The sequence below is a fragment of the Peromyscus eremicus genome, chromosome 2 (genome assembly GCF_949786415.1).
Source record: "Peromyscus eremicus chromosome 2, PerEre_H2_v1, whole genome shotgun sequence".
NCBI lineage: Eukaryota > Metazoa > Chordata > Mammalia > Rodentia > Cricetidae > Peromyscus > Peromyscus eremicus.
Window position 1 is genome coordinate 71,748,212 of NC_081417.1, and position 9,413 is coordinate 71,757,624.

The 9,413-nt window shown below is 41.9% G+C and overlaps 1 long non-coding RNA gene across 1 annotated transcript; it reads right to left on the reverse strand.

The window, feature by feature from the left end:
• Positions 1–3,441: 3,441 nt before the first annotated feature.
• Positions 3,442–4,942, reverse strand: LOC131904703 (uncharacterized). The gene is made up of 2 exons (XR_009377804.1): positions 4,813–4,942; positions 3,442–4,087 (listed from the first exon to the last, which is right to left on the reverse strand). It is a non-coding gene; the product is annotated as an uncharacterized LOC131904703 (long non-coding RNA).
• Between the last annotated feature and the right edge of the window lie 4,471 nt (positions 4,943–9,413).

The following is a 9,413-nucleotide window of genomic DNA, read 5'->3' on the forward strand; positions in this document are numbered from 1 at the left end:
AGTGTTTTTGAGAAGTGCTTGTTTTCACAAAATAATCATCCTGGATTAGTGAGTTATGAACAGCTGCCTATTATGAGAGCCGCCTTAGTTCATTAGTCAAAGCATGAACCACGGCATCACTGGCGCACAGAGACTTTACAGGAAACCCTCTTTGCCGTGCTCTGGCAGCCGCACTGCAATTCAGTGTGTGCTCTGGGGCTGACACAATTTTACCATTCATAGCACTCTAACGCCTAATGCTTTCCTGGTTAGCAAAGAAAAGGTCCATGCATCAGAACTCAAGAGAAAAGCGAGATCTTGCTATTTCCTCTGCAGGTATTTGGATTCCTCCATTTCCATTTGTCTGTGCTAAAAGTTTACACTGTTAAGCAAAAGTTTGATTATGATGACCCCGAGCCCATGGGATTTGGACTTCTAATGCATTTTCCTGCTTTTTATCAGTCATTTTACCGACAGATTTTCAGAGTGCGCGTTGAGTTTGCTGAGTCGGCAGCTAGGCAAATAATCATTAAAAGTTAAGATGGAGTGGCTTTGACAGTGAAGCCCTTGAGCTCTTTTGAAAGCCAGGAGTACCTGGAGCCACATGTGTGGTAGCTGCTATTCCAGAAGAGATCATCTGTGCAGGGTAAAGCCCCGACTAGGCAAACAGCAAGTGTTAACGGTTCTCACCAACAGCAATGGTGAAAATGCTAATGAAATGACAATGATAATGTGATGGGTGTGTAAAAAAAAGTGGTGTGTTGACTCCCAAATTTAATTATTATTGAATTATCACAGCAAAGATTTGTACAATTAGTGAATTTGGACAAAGAGGTTGTCAGGTGTCTTGTGTTCTAGACCTGCTCAGCACACTCATTTTTACAGTCTTACTAGAATGAAATCATTTCACTGACTGCCAGGTTCCTCAGTTATAATGGATAGAATGGAGAGCCAACTACACATGTACACATGAGGGCTTAATGTAATGACAGAAATGCTCTGAAAATGGACTGTTAGACTTGCATTTATTGAAGACAATCATATTAGAGATGTAAACTATATTTTAGTAACTTTTCTAAAAATATACAGGCTTTTAAAATTCCTACAGTAAATGCATATCACATTCTGTTTTCAAAGAACTCATAATCTGAAGTTGGAGATAAATAAGCTTGCAATCACCCTGTCATCACAGTGTAACTTGCCAGTGTGGCATCTCTTCACTGCCATGCACGGTTCCAAGCACTGCCTAGTGCCATTCTTCTGTTTCTTCATAATGAATATCCTCTCTCTGCACAGTACACATTTATTAAATGGTGGAGCTAAAACTCAAATCCAGAGCTTTTGGACACTAGACTCCCCTTTAATCTCTATTTGTCTCTATTTAGTTTTATTGCCATAAATGAAGTACCATTAATGTTGTGTGTTTACGTGCATATAAATATATGAAAACATCCTGCCGAGTCTGTTTATTTTTGCTCATATGCATATGTTTTTAGGGCTTAAAGTTGGTCTTAGATCAACAATTAGAGGGCTCAGTCCTAGGAAAGACTGATCTCCCCCTCTCTAATGTCATTAATTACCTGTAGTTCTTATCTAGGTGTAGGGCCTTGCCTTCTCTTCGGAGAGGTCTCCCGAGTCTTAGCTGTAGTGGTTGTTTTATAGATATATTAACTGAAGCTGGGTACCCTATGGTCAGTTGTTCTCTGCATTTTGACCAGTTATGGGTTGCTGTAATGTTCTCCATCGGCTGACAAGTTAATCTTCTTTCATGAGGGGTGAAAGCTACAGATATCCAAGAGTCTAAGGATAAGTAAGTATTTAGGATGCAGTTAGAAATTAGATTGATTTATGAAGGTGGTAGTAGTAGCTCAGACTTCTCAGTGGTAAGAAGCATAAAAACATAAAGCACTGGGACTTTCTACAACACCAACTTTTCCAGAAAGGATTTTCAAAGGAGCTGTGAAATATATGCTAAAAGTTGACAAAGAATTTACTGAACAATGAAAGTTAGCCAATGTTATATGCAGGTGAACAAAAGGGAAGAATTCATTTATTATTTTATGTGGCCTAATGTTGGCACTTTCCTTCTGCTACATAATTTTTCCTCTATGAGTTATCTGGTACAGAGAAACAAAATATAACACGTCTTACTTCCTACTTACTGTGTGCTAAGAGGAATCTCATGGCCAGCCACTTGGGAATCTACAGTACAAAGTCACTGTCTTAGTTTCCATCTCATCCAGAGGCAGGGGGAATGGGAAGGACTTGAGGATAGTAGGCACAGGTGCCGAGTCCATTCTAGTTCAGTGGGGATTGCTGTAGGCAGGTGGCTTTGCTTGCAGACATATGGTCCCATCCAAACTATCACCACAGTAATGAATCTGCCAAATGCTGGCATTTAGGTTTTCTCTAAATGATTTGGGTCACTGATCTGTTTTAGGATAATATTCTTTTCTCACTTTTTACAATGTGTTATCTTTTTACAATGTCATCTCTAGTTTCTTTAGCAACTCACCTACCTCCCCTCTTTTCAGAGTTGTTCATGTTTATCTCTATTTCCCCTATGTTTTTGGACTCTCAAGTGCTCCCTTGTTCAATTCCTTTATGTCCTTGTTTTATGTTTTTTTTTTGTGTTGCAAAGAAGGCTTGTAAAGCCACCAGGTTGTGTGTAAGCACAACTCTGGTCACTCTAAGCTTTACTGAACAGTTAGTTGTGATTCACTGAATGAATAGTACCAGCCCAGTGAGACTTACACAGGAGACTGTTGAATTCTTCATTTTAGTCAAAACCTTCCCTTACTTTTTATTAATATCTTGGGAATATTTTATATCACTTCTGATTATTAAAATTCAGTTCATTTATATACTCTTTCACAGTTCTAGTAGGTTTGGTAGTGATAAGAATTAAATAAATCAACTCAAGTAACCATGTGAAAGTGAGAAGATATAACAATATAAGGAAATCAGCCTTTTAGAAGGAAAAAAGCACTTAATATGGTCCAAAATCAATTGTGTCATGGTCTAGCTTGTTGTATGAAATTGATAAGAATATCCTCAGAGGACAATAATCTTTTGGAAGGCCATAATCATGTAGAGTAATAAAAATAGGTGCTGGCCACATTCTAGATCTGGGTTTAGAAACATTTTCTGCAAAGAGATGAATAGAAAATATTTTCAAATTTGCAAGTCAGATATTTGTATAGCAGCTACTGGGCTCTAGGCTCATAGTAAGAACTCAGCAAAAAACTAGGTGTGGCTGCACTCCATCAAGCTTTGTTTTCCAAAATTATGTATGACTATGTATTGTATTATTGTGTGTGACAGAAATGTTAAGAAAGGAAAGGAACTTTGGGAGGAATATGCGGAATCATTAAAATAAATTTGTACTGATTATATCCAAGTTGTATTCAGAAAGGGAGTCCTAACCATGGAATTGATAGAACTATGGGACCATGATTTCAATGACATTGAAATATTTGCTTTCCATTTGACTCGTTGACCATGAAGAATATTGGTAGCGACATTTCCGTTTCTAGCAATGCTTGAGGAATTTATGACTTGCGAAGAAAATAAATTCTTTGGGAAAAGTGGAGCAAAGTCCTTCTTGATCACTGAAAGCACTAGCCCAGGGAATATGTCTGTGAGAGCACAGACTAGCCTCGATTATCTGGGTGAAGAACACTTACGAATATATTAAGTGTTCTCTGCTTCTTGGGCTTCTGCATTCCTAGGCTACCACGGCTTCTGATGTGTGTTCTTGCATGCTGAGGTGGCCATTTATAAGCAACCAGGTGATTCCAGGAAGTCTGGATAATATCCAGGCCATGCTGAACTCCATACACACTGAGGTGGTCATAGGAGAGTGGAGTTCACTGGCCTCCATATTTCATAGGAGCCACTCGCTTCTATTCCATCCATTTTCTTAACGATGCATCTCCTGACACTCTTTATGATGCTGCCGAGGTATAGCCCGATTGAAATGTGGATGCATGCTTGGCTTGAAGTGACTGTTAGTACACTCTGAGCAAATGTGATAAATAGGTTTTGTGTTTCTCCTGGTGCCTCTCCATGTAAATTGATGACTGCTGCCCAGGGGAATGAGCTGGGCCTGAAAACACGAAGAGAGATTAGTTTAAGTGTGACAAGGCCATCATCTATAACGAGGGGCATATATCACTGTCACATAAGAGAACCACGGTGCCAGGAAGACCCCTACTGCTTATGGAAGGTCTCCGACTCCATGGCTGACTGTCTAAGCCTTCATAGCTCAACTGCACTTGTTCCCTCCAAAAGCACTCTTTATTCAAATATGACAAAATAATTACTGCTACCATTTGGCTTTGAATGGCTCAATTATGGCTGCAGTCACTTGTGTTAGTAATTACTAAAATTATGGTTTGGGCCTAAGGCCAGTTCTATCTTTCTGCTCTTCCCCATGGAAGCAAGGAAAGACACTTTTATGGGAAAATAGATGGTGATTTCAAGAGCCAGGTTGTAACAATTCATTTTAAATGACCTCAGTCAATGAGAAAATAAAATGAAATCGTCTAGCTGAGAACAAGGTTGAATTTTTTTTTTAATGTTCTTTAAGAAGTCTGGCACCCTAAGACTGTACGATAGGGTTCCTTGCACAATTCTAGTCTCTGCAAGAAGGAAGAAAAGCCTGTATTTTCCTTTTATAACCTTCTTATTACACTGGCCTTGTTAGAAAGTCTCATTAGTTGGCTGTTATTTGATCCACTATATTTTGCATTTCCTAGAGCAGAGTATTGGTGAAATTATTAAGGCCACTCAACATAGTTAAAAGGAGATTTATTTAATGGCGTAACTTACAAATTAAGGGATAGGTAGGTTGCGGGGTGTGGGGAAGGTGTATCGCAGTCCAGCGGTGTTCTCTGGAGCTCTGCTTGGTCAACCTCCACCATCCAGGGTCCTGGACAGGAGAGAGCACTGACCCATCCAGATCTCGGGTGTCCAGGCGCCTCCTTTGTCCCTGCCTTGTAGGTGTGACAGTTGCCGAAGTCTCAATGGGGGTTGGAACTTCCAGATCAAAGCTGGAATGGCTACCCACTACAGCAGAGATTCTGGATTCTTAACATAGCCTTCTGGAAAGAAGAATGTACTGGGAGTTGTATGGATTTTAGAGATTTTAGAGGGGGAGTTTTAGTAGCTTTAGTGGCTTTCTTAATGTTTTGCTTCTGAAATTCCTCAGGAGACAGGAGATACTCATACAGGGAATACAGATGACCAGAAGGGCTTCCTCTGACAGCATATGGGAACAGATGCAGAGACCCACAGCCAGATATTACATAGAGAGATGGTCTAAATGGAAGATCTCCACCAAATCCCTCCCCTTGGAGCTCAGGGAATCCCATGGAAGAGGAGGCTGAAAGATTGTAAGAGTCAGAGGGGAGTGGAGGACACCAGGGGAACAAGACCCTCTGAATCAAATAACCAAGGTGCATATGAGCTCACAGAGACTAAAGCAGCAAGCACAGGGCCTACATGGTCTACACCAGGTTCTTTGTGTTTATATTATAGCTATTAGCTTAGTATTTTTATGGGACTCCTGACTATGGGAATGAGTGGGTCTCTGACTCAGTTGCCTATTCTTGGGACTCTTTTCCTCCTGTTAGGTTGCCTTGCCCAACTTTAATAGGAAAGTTCTTGCTTTACTTTATTATATTTCATTTTGTCATATTTGGTTGTTATCTCTTAGAAACCTGTTCTTTTCTTATGAGAGACACAAAGGAAGTGGATCTGGAGGGGAGAGGAAGTGGGAGGACCTGGGAGGAGTACAGGGAGAAGAAACTATAATCAGGATATTTTGTATGATAAAAAAAAAATCTATTTTCAATAAAAGAAAAAATAGAACACAGATGACTTTTTAATTCTGGCAGTCAGTTTTCTCCTAAGTAGGTTTGGTTAATTAAGTCAATTAATACTCCTTGTTTCTTAATCTCTAAGTGGGAATTAACACGAGGAATGTCCATCTTGGAGTGTTGGTGAGCCTCAAACAAAGCACCAAAAAGAAAAAAAATAAATTAAAATGTGACAAATAGAAAATAGATAAAAGTATGGCTTGTTGGATAGAGTTTTATTGTCACTTGGGTGCAAACCAGAGTCTCCTGGGAAGAAGGAAACACAAGTAAGTAAATGTTTAGATCAGATTGACCTATTAGCACGTCAATGCAACATTTTCTTGTTTTCTGATTGATGTAGGAGGACCCAACCCACAGTGGGCGGTCATCCCTAGGCATCCCCTACATAAGAAAGTGGGCTGAGCAGAAGCCAGAGAAAACACACCAGTAAGCAGCTTTCTTCCATGGTTTGGCTGTGGATCTCTGCATCTGCTTTCATCAATTATTGGATGAAGACGCTGTGATGACAGGGTATTCACCGATCTGATTACTGGGGTAAGCCAGTTCAGGCACCCTCTCCACTATTGCTAGCAGTCTAAGCTGGGGTCATCCTTGTGGATTCCTGGGAACTTCCCTGGCACTCAGTTTCTCCCTATCCCCATGATGTCTTCCTCTATCATGGTATCTCTTTCATTGAGCAAGGGGCATCAAGGTCATGATGGGGAAACCTACAGAGACAACAAAATCAAACTAGTGGGAACTCATGAAATTTAGACTAACACCTGTAGAGCCTCCACAGGACTGGACTAGGACCTCTGCATAAGCAACACAGTTGTGTAGCTTGATCTGCTTAAGGAGCGCCCCCCCAGCCCACCCCTGGCCATAGGCAGCATACATCCCTGGTCCATGAGCTGGCTTTTTGGAGCCCACTGCCTATGGTGGGACACCTTGCACAGCCTTGATGCAAGGGGAGGGGTTTGGACCTGCATCTTCTGAATATACCAGGCTCTGCTGACTCCCCATGGGAGACCTTACCTTCTTGTAGGAGGGAATGGGGGGTGGGTGGAGGGGGAAGGCTGGAGGGGCAGGAGGAGGTAAGAGGGGGATCTATGATTGGTATGTAAAATGAATAAAGAATTTCTTAATAAAAAAAGAAAAACACAGAGAAGTCATTTAAATTAGTCATCTAAAAAATTTCAAACAGAAAAATATCAAAATGTAAGCTTAGACTTTCTGGCTTCAAACTCCTGCTCTTCTCTTTTAGCTTCTTTATAGTTGGTTCTTCTCATGGATGTGTGTGATGTGGGGTAAGGACTACTCTAGACATGGTGAGAAATGCATCCCAAAACATAGTAATCTAACACTCCAGAAAGGGTTCTAAACTGTGCAGGGTGGGCAATAATAATACCTGGAGACATGTTTGCTTGGAGTAGGGTACCACTTGCATCTTCTAGGTAGAAACTAAAGACAGTACTTAGCATCCTATAGCATATAACAAAGAATTATATGTCCCAACTCATGTAGAAACTCTGTTCTAAGGCCATGAACAAAGCCAGAACTGGACTTCTAAGGATGTTGCTCAGGACTCTGGTCAGAAAACAAAGGGCCAGATCTCTGGCTCCAGATGATATGATGAACTGCTTGGTATGGTTTTGCCATCACTACCTCATGATTTTGCTTAACCTGGCAAGTTCATACTTTGGATGGCAAGGCATCCCCTTCCCACCATCCTCTTCCCCTCCACTCTGCATAAGAATTTTGAGATCTTAAGAACTAAGTGTGTGTGTGTGGGGGGGCGGGGGTAAAAAGTAAAAAGAAAGGTAAAAATTAAAGGAGGGGAAACAAGAGGTGGATATATTTTTTTCTAATTTTTCTGTGTTCATAGAGATGACTTCTAAAATAAGTTAACTTTTACCATCGATGATCTCATCTGAGCCATTCTGTCATCTACATTTCACAGTAAAGCTCAGAGAGTAAGAGGCTAGTATTAGAAGAACTCATGTCTGCCCTGTACTTCCCTCGAAGTAGCACTGGTGTATGTAAGAAGGTTAAGATAGCATGTGTGGTCCTACAGTTGCAAAATTTCAAACTTGCTACATATCTGAAGTTACAGAATCAAATAAGACACATTCCTTTTAAAGAGGTGAGGACGAGTGAGATGGTTAAGTGGGTAAACGTGCTTGCTATGCAAGACTCATTGCTTGAGTTCAATCTCTAAAACTCATGCGAGAAAGATGGATATAGTGGTGCAAATTTGTAATTTCAATATTGTATGGTAAGATAGCAGAAGACTGGATAACCATTCCAAAGGTCATGGGCCAGCTAGCCTGGAGTATATGCCATGGCAGAAATAACAAAAGAGGTCACGCCTTAGCAAGGTGGAAGGATAAAAGCAACTCTTCCAGAAAGTTCTTCTCTGATCTCCACACACAGGCCAACTGTAGGGAAAAGGGGCTGGCTAAAGAAACCCACCCTGACCCCGGAGCCCCGATCCAGGGAAAGATGGCTCAGATCAGGCAGGAAGAAACATAGTTTGGCTCAGTCAGATCAGAGCTATCTCTGCCCCTGGCCAACTGACTTGTAAAACCAACCAGTCACAGAGTAGGATAGTAGAACCCTGGGCCCGGGGTTGACTGCACCCCTAAGACTTCCTGTGTAAACTGCCCTGCCTAGTCAGTTAGAAAAAAAGGATGTTCTCTCCACCCTGGTAAAGGCAGCTACTCTCCTGGACTCCTCCTTCCCAAATAAATCTCGTTCTCAAAAGAGGTTTTTTGGGTGTGAAGATCTTCATTCACTGGCATAGAGAAGATCCTTGCTGAGACGTCTCCCAGTGGACAAAACAAGGGAGAGCTGAAACAGCAGAGCAAGTAGGAGCAGAACAGATCTTTGGTCAGAAGTCCCTCAGTGGATAGAGCCAGAGAGAGAGCTAATAAGTAACACTTTTCTCTAGAGCTGAGGATATTGCTACATTTCTGCAGGGGTTTCCCTTTCCCAGAGTAAAGCAAAAGAAGCACCATCTTAGGCTGGAGAAGCAGAGCTCTGCTATGAAGTCCCCCTAAGTGAGGACTGAGCAAGGCTCAGCTGTAGAGGCTCTCCAGGAGAGGAGCAGGATTGCTATATCCTGCAGGGAGACCATCCCCCATCACACCAGGTATACCCCTTGACTTTCCGGAAGAGTCAGGATACCCTTTCCCGCTGAATCAGTTCCAGGCCTGACTCTCCAGAGAAGTCAGAAAAATTTCCCTTCCAGGGCTGAACTGTCTCCTTGCAGTTCCAGCCATCACAGCTGTGCTAAACAGCTCCAGATGTCCAGGACACCTTCAGGGCTGAGCTGATGTTCTGAGCCGCTTGAGGTGTCCGGGATACCTTGCCCTCCAGGGGTGAACTGTCTCCTTGCAGTTCAACTATCAGAGCTGTCCTAAGCAGCTCAAGGTGTTGCCTGACTCCCCAGGTAGACAGGACACCTTTTCCCAGAGTTGTTGCAACCCATTTACCTACATTTTTTGGTGCTGAAACCCAGGACACCAAACCCACAGGGTTGTAAAACTCACCTTTCGCAAAATGCGCAATTTA